The 18,507-nt window shown below is 34.3% G+C and overlaps 1 protein-coding gene across 1 annotated transcript in view; it reads left to right on the top strand.

The window, feature by feature from the left end:
• The window catches only part of LOC122794730 (catenin alpha-2-like), a 2,759,516-nt gene that overhangs the window by 43,294 nt on the left and 2,697,715 nt on the right, over positions 1–18,507 (top strand). The window lies entirely within an intron of this gene.

Raw genomic sequence — 18,507 nt, 5'->3', positions numbered from 1 at the left:
GAGATCATTTGTTTACACTTTCCTGGTTCCCAGGCCACACTGAAACTGCATTTACATTCTTTTACACTTAGAGCAATAAAGGACATTCCATATGTAAATTCTGGTCATTAACTTTAGCCTTAAAACAATAAGCAGGATGCTTACTCCAGACTCATAGACTCCAAATTATAACTTCAAAGGACATACAAAACATAATTTTAATTTCAAAGAACATTTGAAATGCTTGGCTCAGTTTTTCTTACAGCAGATGGCAGATGGCAATGTTGCTACAATCTTGAAGTTCACATTTATTTTATTTTTAATATTTTATTTTACATTTGTTGACCGGGCTAGTCCAGCTAGATATATGTCCATTTTCAGTCGAGGCCTGGGGAGAAAAGCTCCACAAATTACAACAACATAAAGGGTCAAGACAAAGACACTAACAGTAGAATTTGGTACACAAGAAGTTTTAAAAATATAGTACAAGCCTAAGATTATATATTTTATATTTCAGTAGGGAAAGAAAAAAATTGTCTAAGAATAGATGAGCAAGACTAATACATTTGCATTAGAAATGGTGTATTACAAATCTTTATAACATATTACAAAGCTAGGATTTTATATTATGTATTCTATTAGGGAAAGAAAATGAACTCTAAGACTAAACTAGATGCAGCTAGTAGTTTATATTAATAGATACTAAGGTCACACAAAAACCTAAGAAAGAAAACACTAGAGATCAATAGATAGATTTCACAGTGTTTTCTATCATTTAAGAAACAAGCCTGTATATTTATATTTACAAATGCCAGAATTATGTATCAAATTCTATTTGACTAGGCTGGCAGCCTTCACTTTCTCTAACAGTCTTCACAATCGTCATAATTTTTTTTCAGTCCTCTTATGGGTTTGGCACTGTTGTTGATACTGGCAAGCATTTGTCATTTGCTTGTCCTAGAAATTGTGGGCTACTGTGTAGATCTTCCACATGAGATGGAGGTGGTGGTGGCACTCCATGTGCACTTCACTGTCCCTCTTTAAGAGAAATCTTGACAAGTGGATGGGCAATAGGAAGTTCAACCCGGGATCACTTCAGTGGCCTTGCTTGACAGGGGCACTGGGAACTAACTTTTGGCGGCATGATGCCAGGGCATCTTCTTGGGCTAGGCTTATATAGGCTCCCGGGCCGTTAGCCTAGTACATACCTATGAACCTATGAAACATACCTATTACATTTGATGGGAGTTTCTGCAGGCCACCCTGCATGATTTCACTGTGATTGCAGACTACGTGGTGTGTTTCCATGTATGTAGGTGCCATATTCAGGTTGCATATCTTGACATATGTGCAGGGTGTAAACACTTGTCTGTTGGCAGTCGGTCATCTCATGAGAAGTCTGATGGGGTTCATTTCATCTTATAGTTATGACAGTTGTCTAATGTGCCCTTTCTGTTTCATTGCAAGCAAAATGTGATGCAGGCAAATTCACCTTCAACAGAAGGGAGGAGAGGTTTTCAGCCATGGTTAGTTCTGATCATGAGGCTAACATATCTTTGAATTTCCCAAAGGCACCTTTGCCATGCTCTGTCTCTGTTAAGGTTGTGGCTGATAGGACTGCCTTTATGGAAGTGTTGGGGTCTCATTGTCAGTCAGCCCATTTGCACTGCATGACATGTTCCAGCACAAGCTGGAGACTTGTGGGGAGCAAACAATGAGTAGATAGATATATGGCCCATATGGAGAGTCTTCTGGGATGGACAACAGATGTACTTGACCAGGTGACACCTACCAGACCACCCTGATCCATGATTGGGGGGCAGTTTGAATCCCGGTTATGTTTCTCAGGGTTAGGGTGGGAGACCTCAGCTGCATGTTATATCCCACTCTTGTCTCCATCTATGTGTACTCCTTTCATTTTGTATCCCACCCCTTTCCTTGTCCAGTATTCAGCTCTTCCCTTTGCCATTTGTCTCCATTCTTTTTCTGTGTCTCTTAAATATATCCCCATCCCATTGTGTGCATTTCTACCTCTGTTTGTCTTTGCTTGTCTGGCTGACCCTGCAAAGTGTTCTTCCTTACTTTTAAGCATTCCTCATCTTCTCATCCCTCAATAAAAAAAGTCCTGGGGGGCGTGGCTAGGATGTAGACTGGTTGGCAGCATCTTTTCTCAGCTCTGCACTCAAAATATATTTGACAGGAATTTTTAAAAACTAGATATTGTAGACAAACCTATTTTGTTGAATTACTTCTACTAATATCACTAGAAGTCTACAGTGCAAAAAATTTGGCTTTAAACATTATTTTTCCTGTCAAAAACAAGAAGGAAGGTATCTGAATCTACTGAAAATGAGCTTTTCTAAGCATACCACACAGGACCAGATGATGAAAGAGGAGATACAGTCTTTATTAAATGCTATACAAGACTTGTCAGTGAAATTTGACAAAATGAATACCAAACTGGACACTTTTGAGGAGAGATCTACAAAACAAATACAGCAACTACAAGAAATAATGACGCAACAGAAGTCTCAAATAGCTGACATAGAGAAATCCTTAAATGATACTGAGGGCAGACTCTCAGAACAAGATCTTCAGCTGCATTTTTTATCACAACAAAATGCTTCATTACAAAATAAAATAGAGGATCTGGAGAACAGGTCCAGACGAAATAACCTTCGCATCTATGGGCTACCAGAGAAAACAGAGGGAGATAACATGGTGACTTTTCTTACTACCTGGTTTCCAGAAGTTTTAAAATTGCCTGAAGCTCTTTCTTATGGAATTGAAAGAGCCCACAGATCCTTAAGAGCTGCTTCATCAACCATCAAATCAAAAAATCACCCGAGATCAATAATAGTAAAGTTTTTTTCATCACAGGACAACGAACTTATTTTAAAAACAGCATGGTCAACTTCTCCAGTTAAATACAAAGACAACATAATCAGATTTGATAATGATTATTCTGTTGGTGTTATAACTGCAAGAAAAGAATGTCTCCCTCTGATAAGGGAATTGAAAAAAAGACAACTTAAAGTCCACTTGCTGTTCCCTGCAAGAATAAAAATATTTTTTACTGAAGGTCCTAAAACCTTTGACACTCTGCAAGCAACAGTTTCTTATCTTTCAGCTAATAAAACCTTGGATAATGTAGAAGAAATGGATTTCTCCCAATTTGGGGTTAAGCGTCCCTTAGAAAAAAATGAATGGAGCACTGCTGACAAGAAGAAGAAGAAACGATAAAGGACATATGAAAAACACAAACATTATTGTCTGCTATTTGCTCTGTAAGGCAAAAACGTTCTTTGAAAGCATTCATGCTTTACACATGTCAGTCTTTGAAACAATATAAATACAAAATAAGCAGGACATTTTATAACTAAAGGAAACAACCATAAAGAAAGCAAGGTAACATATCTTTCTCTATTACAGTGTAAATACTTAGTCATGATTTTTCTAACTCTAAATGATATTTAGATAGTTCATTTATAAATTACCTGCCTTTTACTGCTAGTATAGAATATGATTTACACTGACATATTAATGTGGTGTGTTTAAATGAGCATGATTCCTTTTTATATTATTTACAGTAAGCTGCATGAAATATTTAAACTGATGTATTTAATACACACAATGATATATAAAAACTGATGGTAATTACTTTTCAAGGCACTTTTTGACAGTTATTATTTATTCTTTGATGCTAAAAGTGCCTTTTTGACTAACCAACAACTGTTTGGCTTGTATATCTGCCCTTAATGTTAAGAAAACTAATAGAAGTTTAATGAGCTGGTGTTCAGTTTAAAAAAAGCCCTAAAAACTTCACTTACTTTGTTTTTGTCTTCCCACCATGGTCACGAGCTGGGAACTCTTGTTTTACCACCCCTGAATGAAGGTTCTGCAGTTAGAAGGCTTCTAACAGCACAAAATGAAAGTAAACAGTCATGAGTGATGTCAGCACTAAAACAAGACAGTATGGGTGTGGTGTCAGCTCCTAAGCTACTTTAAAGTAACCAGCACACTATTTATGAGATGACAAAGTGCTTTTACAGTTTTAACAAATATTAAAAGTATACTGAAGTACCTAATGAATTTAGAAGGTATCAACACATACATGACATTTTATTATATTGTAATATTTGTTATTTATTATATTGTAATATTTGTTATTCATTTTGAATTGTACACATAAACAGCACACAAAGCTTAAAAAGAAGTATATCACTTGGAAGAAACTGTATGAATAGTTAACACATACAGACTTTACTATAATCTTTTCTGATAAGATCACCCACGTAAATTACTATAATTTAACTTAATTTTATAAAAATTTAATATATTTAAGTCCTTGACTGGAACTATATAACATATTTGTAAACACACTGCAGCTAGTGTGCTCAGCCTTAAGGATAGTAAGTCAATTAAGGTTCATGAATGTAGCTATGTGTTATTAGGCATTTTAAGGGTAAAAAGGAGTTGCTGTTTAATCAAGATACACTGTAAATATTAAAGTGTTCAAGTAACACAATCATTAAGCAGTAATGAGCAAGAAAAAATCTCAGACTTGCTTTTGATTTTGTTTTATTTTTATATATATATATATATATATATATATATATATATATATATATATCTATAGGAAAGAACTGCTGAATTAGAAGTATGCTTTTATTGAAGGCAAGTTATATTAATATTGAACATCCTCACTGAAAATGAATGGTTGTGTAGAGACACAGTAACTCCCATTATATAACCAAGGCTAAAGAGATTGTCTTGTATGTCTAAATTGATCAGCCTTGAACCTTAGATTGCAAATAGACATGCAACATACTTTTACTTATAATACTGAATATATATTGTATAATATCACAAACGCTAAAGCCATTGTCAGCTACATCTCATATCAATCAGCATTAAAATATGATTTGAATAGCATAGGCATTTACTAACATATTGCTGTTGGTACCTGATATGCATACAAGTAACAGGTCTAATTTCTGTCTATGAAAGTAAATACCAGGCTGTGTGCATTTGTTAATTATGAAACAAGAGCGTGCTATCTTTTCCTTTTAATATCCTATAGGTATGTACTTGTTAGAGACACACACAATGCTGCAAAGCTGCTAGTTATTGCATATTCATTAGTATATTTCTGACTGCAGTGTTATAAATATATGGTGTGGACCACTTGAGTTGAGAATATGTCTCTATATTGGGCATGTTCTCTGTTTGAACGTTGTATATTATCTATAATATGATATGGAGTACCCTCACTAAATTCAAAGAAGCCACAATAGAAACAAATATTTATTAAAAATGGAGAATAGAAGGATGAAGAGAAAAATGAAGGAAAATGGCTGATGGTCATATAAGGTTATCTTTTCCTGTGTATGTAGAAGAGTTGACAGTGATAAGTACCAAACAATTGTGTTATAGCATATTTAAAGCCTACTTTGCTTCTCATATTTTCCAACCTTACAGTTATAACGCTGCAGATAAATCCTGTAATATCATAAGGAGTATGAGCTGCTATTTGACATATGACATATGTGGTACACTAGCGATTAAATATGCCAGTGGCACTAATAAATATATAGGAATTGCTAAGAAATATAGTCTTAAACTATATAATACCAATGCCAAAAACAAATTAGTAGCATTCATACCACTACAATATGACTTTTTGAATTAAAAGAAAACTATAAGATTACTGATAAATGACAATACAAATGTAACGTTATATTCATTGTTACGGATACTTTCTGATTTAATCAACTTGTGGCATGGTTAACTGATGCATATAATGCTTAACATTTTTTTTTTTATGTATGTATGCATATGTGTGTGTGTGTGTGTGTGTGTGTGTGTGTGTGTGTGTGTGTGTATATATATATATATATATATATATATATATATATATATATAATGTGTGTGTATGTATGTATATGTGTATATATATGTGTGTGTATATATGTATATGTGTATGTGTGTATATATATATGTGTGTGTGTGTGTATATATATATATATATATATATATATATATATATATATATATATATAGGTAGACCATTACAATAAATTTGATACCTATGAATGCCACTCACACCATAAGGGAGATAGACAGCAAGCATATTATTTTTAAGATGCATAACCGTTATTGCTACACAAAAGATATATTAAAATAAAAGTTTTTCCTTTACAATTTAAACAAAACCAAATAGTTAAGTATTAAATCTATGTATAGTTGTGTTGCCGTAGTGTTTTATAAAATATTAAAAATAGATAAAGACTGTATTTAAGTAATCTGTAAAGACAGATACATGTATATTTAAAAGATATATAAGATACTCTTCATTATAAAACTACCATATGGCGGGGCCAGGAGAGGATGCTGAAATGCAGACGTAGGGAGATCGCTTGAATGATGAGATCATTCAAGGATGAGATGTTTTTTCTCATGGAGGGGTTTGGTGGTTTATCTTATATTGTTCTCGGTTATGATCTTGTAATTTACTTTTATTGGGTGTCTATAATCTATTGTAATACTGTTGGAAGAAGAAAGAACAAGTCATTCTCTTCATGTACACACATCTACACATTGTTACGAGTATATGAATATGGATAAAAGCAAAGCTAATATAAATCCAATTGCAAAATGTATATCTCTTAATGTAAATGGTTTAAATAATAGCTGCAAAAGGGGAAGTCTTTATAGATATTTAAAGCTATGTGAAGCGCAACTAGTATTTTTACAGGAAACACACCTTACACAGGAAGACATAAATAAAATAAACAAAAATTATACAATATTAGTAAGTTCCACCTATAATCAGAAGCGAAGGGGAGTAGCAATTTTGTGGAAAAACACTACTTTAATGCCTAAAATCATAAACGCGTTCCATGACAACTCAGGAATGTTTTGTCTAGTGACAATATCTATCAATGAAATTATATATACATTAGTGAATATTTATTGGATGCCAGGACTAGGTGTTAGAGTGGCCAAACAACACTTAGAAGACATTGTACAATATACCAAAGGCAATTTAATCATAGCTGGAGATTTCAGTTGCATTATAAAAGAAACTGACACAAATACTAAAACTAACACGTAAGAGATCACCTTTAACAAAGTTGTTATCTGAGTTTGTTGAAACTTTTAATATAGTTGACATAAATGAGTATGCTATCCCAGATTCACTATTCTTTACACATTTTTCCCATAGACATAATATATACTCTAGAATAGATAGAGTGTACATAACAAAGGATTTAACCTCTAAATTAAATAAAGTCAAGACAATTTCATGTCCATTTTCGGACCATAACACCATAATGTTTGAGAGAGACTTATGTTTCAAGAGAAGGATACCAGTAACCATCTTACATAACAAATCTCAAAGATTTTAAGGAATTTTATATTAAAGAGACACAAACATTCCTAGATATCAATCTTATAAAAGATGTATCTGAAATCTATATATGGGATGCATTGAAAGCATACCTATATGGAAGAGCGGTGGGATGGTATAAAAATAAACAAAAACAGTGGAATAAGGAATTAATGGAATTACAGTCAAAAGTAGATAATTTAAAGCTTGATATTCAAAATGAAACACCAACTTAATAAAAAAACTAGAAGATACTAATAAAAAATACTCGGAGATGCTACACCACAAAACAATGATCAACTTAGAAAAAATTAAACTATGTTACTATTCAATGAACCCTAAAAACTAACGGAGAATAGCAAATAGGACTAAAAAGATTATTAAAACAAATCAAATCAAGGAAATACATAATATAGAAACCAAAAAGAAAGTATCTGATTTAGAAGGAATACTAGAAGCTTTTAGGCTATTTTTTCATAAACTTAATAATCAAAATGAGAAAACAGACAGAATGAGAAAACAGAAACACATTCAGCATTGAAAGCTTTTCTCAAAAACAATGTTAAAGTTAGGTTATTAGAGGAGCAGGTACAACTAATAGATAAACAAATAACAATGACAGAACTTAAAGCTGAAGTAAATAAGCTAAAATTAAACAAAGCTCCAGGTATAGATAATATCACCCCAGAAATGTCTAAATTACTATCAAATGAGGCTTTGCTGTTATTGAATGTCTTTACATCAGTTAAAAATGGTAAAGACATTCCTCCTTCTTGGAAGTGCACATTAATATCACCAATTCTGAAACAAAATAAAGATCCCAGTGAATGTTCATCATACAGACCCATTTCACTTCTTAATATAGATTATAAAATTTTTATGGCAATACATGCTGCTCGAATAAAACAATTGCTACCACTTTTGATAGAGGAGGATCAAACAGGTTTTATAAAAGATAGGAACACTTATGACAACATTAAAAGAATTATTTCCTTAATTGATTATATAAATGTCACAAAAAACAAAATGAATGTTATTAGCGTAGACATTGATTATATAAATGTCACAAAAAACAAAATGAATGTTATTAGCGTAGACATAAATAGCACATTTGATTCAGTGCACTGGGATTATCTGTGGTTTAGTTTTAGAAGAATATGGCTTCTCAAACAACTTCACTTTGTTAATAAAATCATTATATGAAAAATCATTGGCTTATATAAAACTGGGATCTTGTCTGTCTAAATCTATTAAAATAACTAAGGGCACAAAACAAGGCTGCCCTCTTTCTCCGTTATTGTTTGTGCTAGTCATTGAACCCTTAGCAAATAATATACGTATGGATAAAAATATTGAAGGAATACAACTAGACAACAGCCTAGAGCTTAAAATTCAACTTTTTGCTGATGATATTTTAATTACCTTAAAAAATAATAATAGCAGTTTAAAAGCATTATGGGACTCTATTCAAAACTTTCAAAACTTTTCAAGTCTTAAATTTAATGAGAACAAAACAAATGTATTGCTTATAAATACTAATAAAAAAGATCTAAATAAAAATACCATAAATATATCTCTACCGATAATATAATTAAATACTTGGGAATTATAATAACTAACAACCTAGATACTACAATTTAAACAAATTATAAAGAGACCTTAAATAATATTAAAAATCTAATACAAAGATGGAATAAATTCTTCTTTTCAATGGAAGAAAGGCTTTATATAATTAAAATGATCATATTTCCAAAAATTCTTTGTCATACAAGCTTGTTCTTTGCCACCAGCTAAATCGCACCTAAAACAGTTAAATGATTTAATGGTAAGATTCCTATGGTATCCAAAAAAAACAAGGAATAGCTATGAAGTGTCATCTAAATGATTGGGATATAGGTGGCATAGGTTTACCAGACATAGAAATATATTAGCATTCATCCATTATTAAAACATCATTATGGCTAAATACAAAATATACATCAAAATGGAAGCTAGTTCATGAGAGAATCTGGTTAAAATCAGGATTTGTAGTAGCAAATAAGTATACAGATTTCATACCAAACAATTTTCTATGGCTGATGAAGGAATATATGATGATGCATAAGAATAAAAATATAAGTTCCAAATACATTACTTATACATTAAAAATTTTCCAAAATCTTATTAATAGCAATCCTGATATTAAAGCATGGTCATTTCTTTTATATCCAGTAGCGTACACACAAGGTAATACAATAACATTTAATATGGAAGTAGTCAATATGTTTAAAGAAAAGGGATTAATATATTGGCATCAATTGCTAAACTCTGGAAAACCTCTGACAATAGACCAGATTAAACAGAAATTAAATATGGAAGATAGTTCGTGGTTACATGTACAAGAATTAAGACAGTATATATTAAGAAAACAAACAATGCAACCATCAATAAGACAAAATGTTCCTAACCTTATAGAACATATAATATTACTAACGAATCAACCCATTACTGGAAAGGGTTACTTATCTATTTATAAAAAAAAATAAAAATGCATAATAATGACAAAATATGGAATTATTATAGATCAGTTAATGGACATGTGCCAAATGACAGAGATAAAAAACTAATTCTTCTCTCTCCAAAGCAGACATCACTTTCATTACATTGAAGACTTTTTACATGGCAATTCATACACAGATCTTATGGTAACCCCTCTTAAAATGGAACTTATGTTTAAGAGAAATATTGGCTGCTGGAGATGTGATTTATCAATAAAAGCAGACTGGCAACATATGTTCTACGAATGCCATTTGATTAAACCATAGTGGGATAAAATAAATTATTTTCTGCAAATGGTATTCAGTGATAAATTCCAGATTTCCAAATCTATTATTTTGTTTAATGCACCTGTACCCGACTGTGTGCCAAGAACAAAATATGTAATCTTATGGACTCTCTCCTAGCTATTGCAAGGAAGAACATTACATCAAACTGGAAATCCAAAGCTTCTCCAACTTTTAAACAATTCATGAATATGGTGTCAGCAGTATCACAATTGGAAATGAACACTATTAAAGGAAGAACTGAAAGAATTACATCATTATACGTAGCATGGCAAAAAGTAACTGAAATACTGGAGAATAATGACTGCAGCAGATTATAATCAGGAAACAATTGTATAGAAAGTCAATTATATGTCAATAATAGACACCCTTGTAAATACTTTATTTTGGTTTTAATGTTTGATATCTGTTTAGAGGTTTTCGCCTACCTTTTTAAATAATTTGTAAATACTTGTAAATACTTCATTGTCATAAATAACCTGCATTCATGTTTTCTTGTTTTTGGAAATGAATAAAAATATTTAAAAAAAAAAATACAAAAGTCCTGCACACTCCTATATGATGCCCTTCTCTGACCCTAGGTGTGCTCTTCCCTTTTCCTACTATACTGTACATACCTTTCCCTCCTTTTTACAATTCCAGCAGGTGTCCATATATAGACACTATTACCAGTGCAGATGTATATAATATAATATATGGCTGTTTATCTGTATAACACACAAAAAAGACCACCTGCACGAAGGCAAATGCACAGCTCAAAAAAACGATGAATAAGAACAAAAAATGTAGAGCCAGCATACAGTGACCTGAAAAATAAGTTTATTATAAATTTATAATGAAATGTAGAACAGCAAAACAGACCGGTTTCGGCCGGACAATATCACAGCCTCCTTCAGTGTAAAGCAAACAGGAAAACAATGCTGTTTAAATATATGCTTCTCATAGCTCATTGGTGGATGCCTAAAATTGTTCATTTAGCCCAGGTGGAAACAATCCACCTAGTCTGACAATCCATTTCTTTTTTTTAGCATTTAAAATGGAATGCCAACCTGTCTTGTTAGAACGATTCCCTTGTATACTGTCAATAACCATAAAGGAAAGTTTGGCAGTAGTGTGTGTCATTTGATGTTTATAAAGTGCATTGTGAGCTGTTTTATTCTTGATATTACTAATATGTTCAGATATACGTAATCTTAATGGGCGGGAAGTTTGTCCCACATAAAAAGAGCCACAATTGCATGTTACCAGATATATCAGCCAATCACTACTGCAGTTTGCAAAGAAATGGAGATCATAAACTAAAGCACAATTCCTGCTAGAAAATTGCTTTGATTTGCATACATATTGACAGTTGGTACAATAACCACAAGGAAAACAGCCACACAATGGTTCTCCCATCAACGTTGTTTGTAAAGGTTGTGAGTTGTTCAAGGTATTTCCACGTTTATAATGATTAAAAAAAGAACTGAGATTTTTCCCCTTCCTAAATGAAAATAAACATCTGTCTAGAATGATGCTGGCAAGCTCATAATCACATTGCAGAATATTCCAGTGTCTATGCACACTTTGAATTAGACTGTCAGAATTTCTAGCATAGGTCGTTATGAACCTTATGGGTTGTGATGATGTTACTGAATGATCTCTATAAGTAAGAAGTTCTGATCTATCCATTGAGTTAACCTGATGACTGGCCTTTAATACATCTCCCATACTATAACCCCGAGATTTAAATCTGCTGGTTAAATCACCCTTATGTTGTTGGAAGGAAGAATCCTCAGAACAAATACGTTTGACACGTATGAATTGTGATTTTGGAATATTTTGTGCAATGTGAGGTGGGTGATAACTGGAGGCATGTAGGATGGTATTATATTGGGGGTACTTCCTGTACACCTCAGTACCTAGTGTGTGGTCAGGTAATCTATTGATTAATACATCTAAAAAAGTGATTGTGTTTAGATCATAGTGTACAGTGAACTGTAATCCCCGTATGTTATGATTCAAATATGAAACATGTCCTCATGAATAATGTCTTTTATTACAAGGATAATTGTTATTGGCAAACTAAAGGGACAGCAATGGGGGCATCTTTTGGGGTTGGGAGGGTGGCGTAATGGCTAAGGTGTTTGCCTTACAAACACAAGGTGCAGGGTTTGAGTCTAACAAGGGATAATTGGCTAGGCTTAAAATGGCTCGCAAGGGCAGTTAGCTTAGTACTAAACTATGAACCTATGAACCTATATATGCGGATCTATTTATGGCTTATGTTGAAAAACATATCCTTTATGACTGCCATAACAATATATTCATTGAATACAGTGACATCTGGAGACGTTACTTGGATGATATTTGGCTAGTATGGAAGGGTGGTGAATGCTAACTTATGGATTTTGTTTCATATTTGAATCATAACATATGGGGGTTACAGTTCACAGTACACTATAATCTAAACACAATCACTTTTTTAGATGTATTGATCAATAGATTACCTGACCACACACTAGATACTGAGGTGTACAGGAAGTACCCCCAATATAATACCATCCTACATGCCTCCAGTTATCACCCACCTCACATTGCACGAAATATTCCAAAATCACAATTCATACGTGTCAAACGTATTTGTTCTGAGGATTCTTCCTTCCAACAACATAAGGGTGATTTAACCAGCAGATTTAAATCTCGGGGTTATAGTATGGGAGATGTATTAAAGGCCAGTCATCAGGTTAACTCAATGGATAGATCAGAACTTCTTACTTATAGAGATCATTCAGTAACATCATCACAACCCATAAGGTTCATAACGATCTATGCTAGAAATTCTGACAGTCTAATTCAAAGTGTGCATAGACACTGGAATATTCTGCAATGTGATTATGAGCTTGCCAGCATCATTCCAGATAGATGTTTATTTTCATTTAGGAAGGGGAAAAATCTCAGTTCTTTTTTAATCATTATAAACGTGGAAATACCTTGAACAACTCACAACCTTTACAAACAACGTTGATGGGAGAACCATTGTGTGGCTGTTTTCCTTGTGGTCATTGTACCCACTGTCAATATGTATGCAAATCAAAGCAATTTTCTAGCAGGAATTGTGCTTTAGTTTATGATCTCCATTTCTTTGCAAACTGCAGTAGTGATTGGCTGATATATCTGGTAACATGCAATTGTGGCTCTTTTTATGTGGGACAAACTTCTCGCCCATTAAGATTACATATATCTGAACATATTAGTAATATCAAGAATAAAACAGCTCACAATGCACTTTATAAACATCAAATGACACACACTACTGCCAAACTTTCCTTTATGGTTATTGACAGTATACAAGGGAATCGTTCTAACAAGACAGGTTGGCATTCCATTTTAAATGCTAAAGAAAAGAAATGGATTGTCAGACTAGGTGGATTGTTTCCACCTGGGCTTAATGAACAATTTTAGGCATCCACCAATGAGCTATGAGAAGCATATATTTAAACAGCATTGTTTTTCTGTTTGCTTTACACTGAAGAATGCTGTGATATTGTCCGGCCGAAACCGGTCTGTTTTGCTATTCTACATTTCATTATAAATTTATAATAAACTTATTTTTCAGGTCACTGTATGCTGGCTCTACATTTTTTGTTCTTGTTTATCTGTATGTCACATTTTCTGCTAGGAAGACTTCTTTATATTGCAGTGCATCATTCTTGGTTCACATTTTCTGTCCTCACGAGATAATACTGTGTAGAACAATTTATGCTTTTGGGGTATACATTTGCTGTACAGCATTGTCTTTTTGCACAGGTACAATGCATGTCTATTTCTGCTTAGCTTGCTGGTTGGCTCATTTTATTGCCTTAAAGCACAACTAGCTGCATCTAAGTATTGCATGTTTTTTGTTTGGATGTTCATTGTCTCCCTCCACCATGCAGTGCTACTTAACTGCTCAAAGCTTGAAGTACAGATAATCTCTCTGAATCCCAGTTGTACAAAGAGTTTTATTCAGGTAGTACCAAAGTCTTCTACAAAAGTATGTTAAAGGGCTGTTTAAGTTTGTATCTTTTATGACATGACCTTTTTCTTTCACAGAATGCTGTATATAAATGAAAATTGCACATCTAAGTTATTTTCTGTAACATGATTTACATAAATAACTGTGCCCAAGGACCTATGCTTGCTATCAGAGTTTCAAGTGCTGTAGTTTTATCTTCACAGCTTACAAAATGCCTCATATAACTTATTTGCAGTACCATAAGAAGGTGAAATAATACTTGTACTGCAAACAATGAAATCTGTTCTAAAAAGGTTAGGAATGATGATATGTCCTGGAAAGGCCAATGTCCAAAATGTTAAAAGATGGGCGGGGTCTGAACTTAAGTTTTCTAATTTGTTAAGGGTAGCTCGCTCAAACTTGTGGAACGTATATTTCATACTGACTTGTATTGTTGGCTTGTGATTGTCTAATCAGCAAGGTGCAAGCTATTAATTGGTGTAGACAACCAGGAAGCAGTGTCACTTCATCCCAAGTGGTGCAGTGGTTAACATGGTCACCTCACAGCAAGAGGTTTTCCGGTTCGATTCTTGGCTGGGGTGCCTTCTGTGTGGAGTTTGCATGTTCTCCCTGTGTTTGCGTGGGTTTTTTCCGGGTACTCCGGTTTCCTCACACATTCCAAAACATTATCTGGAGCATTTCTCCCCGGGCCTCCGCTGAAAACAGGCTCTGTGGAACCTAGTCGGACTTTCCCGGTCAACAAATGATATAAAAAAAAAAACAAAAACAAAAAAAAACTTAAAGCTCATTTAAATATAGTACATGATTTGGTGATTGGTTATTTATCTAAAGCTGCTGATCCTTGGCCTGAGTGTCGGAGAGAGAGAGAACTTTTAGCTGTAGCATGACTTGTAATCATTTCTGAATTACTAGTGTTATACAGGCTTCATTCAGAAATGATTTTAAGTTGTAGTGACAGCATGATGGCTCTTACAAGTACCTAAAAGTTCTGTCTTTTCATCTAAATATATAACAAGTAATGTATTTTTCATAACTGCGTAAAAAAGCTTTGCAAAGTTAAGCCATACCATGTTTATACTTCTCTTTCTCTGTTATGTCAGTCACTGCAAACACCTGACGTACTTTATTTGCCTTGAAGATCTGTGAGATGCAAACATGACAGCAAAGGATAGAAGTTTCAGAGGCAGCAACAATGGATACATTACCTATCAGTCTAGACTGTTCAGGGCCTGGAATGGTATCCTTTGAAGAAAGACCCTTTAGTACATGTTCTCGTCTATGGGTGTAGCAAGGCCTGCACAGGTTATGATACTGCACTAAATGAAGAGTTGCATTTTTGTCCAGCTGAAGGACATTGTGTGCTCCACCTTGAAGTGTTGTACAGTGATTATTTAGTTAGCTTCTGAAGGCAGTTTAGAAGCGCGTAGATTGATTCTTTTTTTTTTCTCCCTTTTCTTGATCTAACAATGTAGCGCACCACATATTCATTTCAGGAAATGAAATAAGTGGACAAGTCAGGCAGCTGAGGAAGGAACTATATTGAGAATAGGGTATATGTTTTATATTAGTTTTCCATTGTAATACACGTGAGAATTAATATATGCTTTAAATACTTAATATGCCTAGGATCTGTCCTGTGGGCTAGACCATCTGCATATATCTGGTATTTTAGACCAGATTTGGTATCTCTGACCACCTCTTTTTTAATTAATGAATTTTTGTATACAAATATTTGGTATTGTCCATGTGATTTTTAAATCACGGTTTAATTACAAATGAAATTATGTGCTCTTTATACTAGATGAAGTGCTTTGGTTACAAAGCTGCATACTTCTTAATCTGTAAACATTACAGATCATAACAATGAGCTTTGAAAATTTTAGCAGAGGGTCCAAAAGATTTTTAGCAGAGGGTCCAAAAGATGAAGACTGTCTTATTTTAGAATAGCAGGATTTCAGACAGCAGACTCCGTATTGTTAGTGGTGATGGGTTTTTGTATATGCTTACCTTATTTAAGCACATATGTACAATTAAAAGGTCTGAGTTCATGTGGAAAGTCATTTTAAATCTAGGATGAGCAAGGCTACATTTGAGGGTCAAAATTCAGTGTTTCAGAGGTATGCAAAGCTGTCTGAAAACTAACAGCATTTTTATTTTAATTGCATTTAGTTAGTGCATGGATTTATTTTTTGTTAAATACTATTTTGAATATGTTTGGTCTTCCATGAGATGCTTCTACACTAGTATATTTAAGGAAAATCAGTTTTGTTTCTTGTGCCTCCTGGGAACTTGGGAGAAAGTTAATTAAATTTTGTCTCGGCTGTCATATTGCTTATCCTGTGTTTAATTGCGAGGAATGGTCAGTATTGCGAAGAATTGTCAGTGTTAGTTATACCTCATTCCATAAGAGGTGTCTCTACCGCTGTAGTCCTTCACAAGTCCTTGGATGACATGCATGTCAAAAACTGTCCGCAAACTGGACAGTGCCTTCAGGTCCAGGTCCTTTTTTGAAGCCATGGCAGTTGTTGTTTCTTTCGGCTTTTCCCGGTTAGGGGTCGCCACAGCGGAACTCCGGTCCGCTAATGATTGGCAGTAGATTTTTATGTGCCGAGTTGCCAGCCCTGACGCACAACCTTCAGTATAAGGTACATTTCCATAGGTCAGCATCCAGGAGGTTTAATTAGGTACTCCATCCAGGTGGTTAAGACTGAATTTTCAAGCAGATGTAGTATTATATTCAATACATAGCTGTCATATCTACCTAAAGAGAATAACATATTCATTAACCAACTCTCCTTCCATCCGCATCTCTGAGTTGAGGAAAGTCTGTTGGCCAAGTTATATATAGATTATAGTTCTGTTCACTCTATCCGAAACGGGACAATGGAGGGGGAGAGAGAGAGAGAGATGCAGTGTGTTGGGGGAGTGTAGTTGTAGCCTGAGAAAGTTTTGTCTGCCGTGCAGAGTATGTGCAGCAAGCCAAGACCTGTAAGCCAGTGAAGACAGAGTCCTTTAAGGAGATCTAGCATTATGGTAAATAGATACATTTTATCAAGTGCTATGGAAATAATCAACAAAACGCCCAAATGGCTAGAAATCTGATGTTGATCAAGTAACAGTTTTTCTCTTGTCTATCATGTGTACTAGGCTAATGGCCCTGGAGCCTTTACAAGCCTAGCCCATAGAAGTTGTGAAGAGTGGATAAAGATAGATGAAGGCTGCAGGCCTAGCCAGATAGAATGTTGCAGATAATTCTGTCATTTGTAAATATGAATGTAAACTACAGGGTTGTTGTCTTAAGTGTAAAGAAATAGTGTTACCTGTGGAACTGAAAAAAATGTGACGACAATGCACTCTACTGACCAAAGTAAAGCATGTTGTGACCCTAGGTGAAGAAATTATTTCTGTTATTGTAACCAAGAGTTAAATTGCTAGATTTAAACATGCAAATGTATTTTTATTGCTCTGCTTCCTGACCAGCTGCAAGATAACAAAAGGAGATGTTAAGAATGTAAATGCAGTTTCTGCTAGCCTGGGAACCCAGGGAAGTGTGAAGAATTATGTAATGTGAATCAGAACTGCAATTTCAATTTAAACCGAGAGAACCAGAGATTATTAAACATTTTTGTCTTGACCATCCAACTCGCAGCACTGTCTTGCTCATATGTAATTTATCTTAGACTTGTGCTTTCTCTTAGAAATAGCTAGGAACTAGAAAGATTAGACTGCGTTTCTGTGATGTCAGAACTGTACTACTGAATTATTTTAAGTATGTCTCTGTGATCTCTGACCTCTTGATTAACACTGTGTAGTAAGAAGTATTGTCTTGTGTTTTTATTATTTATTATTAAATATTTTAAAACCTTTCAACTGTGGCTGTTTTGTGTAGAGATAGTTAAGCTCTAGATTACCTTGCATATTTATAGTGATTACCAAGTCACTCCAGTAAGCCTTGACTGTTTAGTTATACTACCAGTTGGATAATAATATTGCACAGTAATAACTGGACACCTTTTTAAGGGCCTTTGAGTAGCTGATAAATATTAGCTGGGTGGTGGCAGGTGGTACTACTGTATAGTCTGGATAATAGGGGCACAGCTGGAGAACCTGTGCCAGCCTTTCCCAGGAGTCTGTGTGGTTGTATAAACACTTATCTCAAAGTGTATGTGTGTCAGCTACTTGGGCAGGGATACGAAGCACTGGTTGGACAAAGAGGGTGCTGGAGGTTTTATCTTGCCCAGCTAGGCTGAGATCTGGACTGTATAGCTGTGCCAGTGGGGAGTCTTATTGGGGACCTGGGAGCAAGGGAGTGACCA

Source organism: Protopterus annectens, chromosome 2.part1, assembly GCF_019279795.1.
Source record: "Protopterus annectens isolate FY-2018-M chromosome 2.part1, PAN1.0, whole genome shotgun sequence".
Classification (NCBI taxonomy): domain Eukaryota; kingdom Metazoa; phylum Chordata; order Ceratodontiformes; family Protopteridae; genus Protopterus; species Protopterus annectens.
This window is presented reverse-complemented; position numbering and strand designations above follow the sequence as displayed.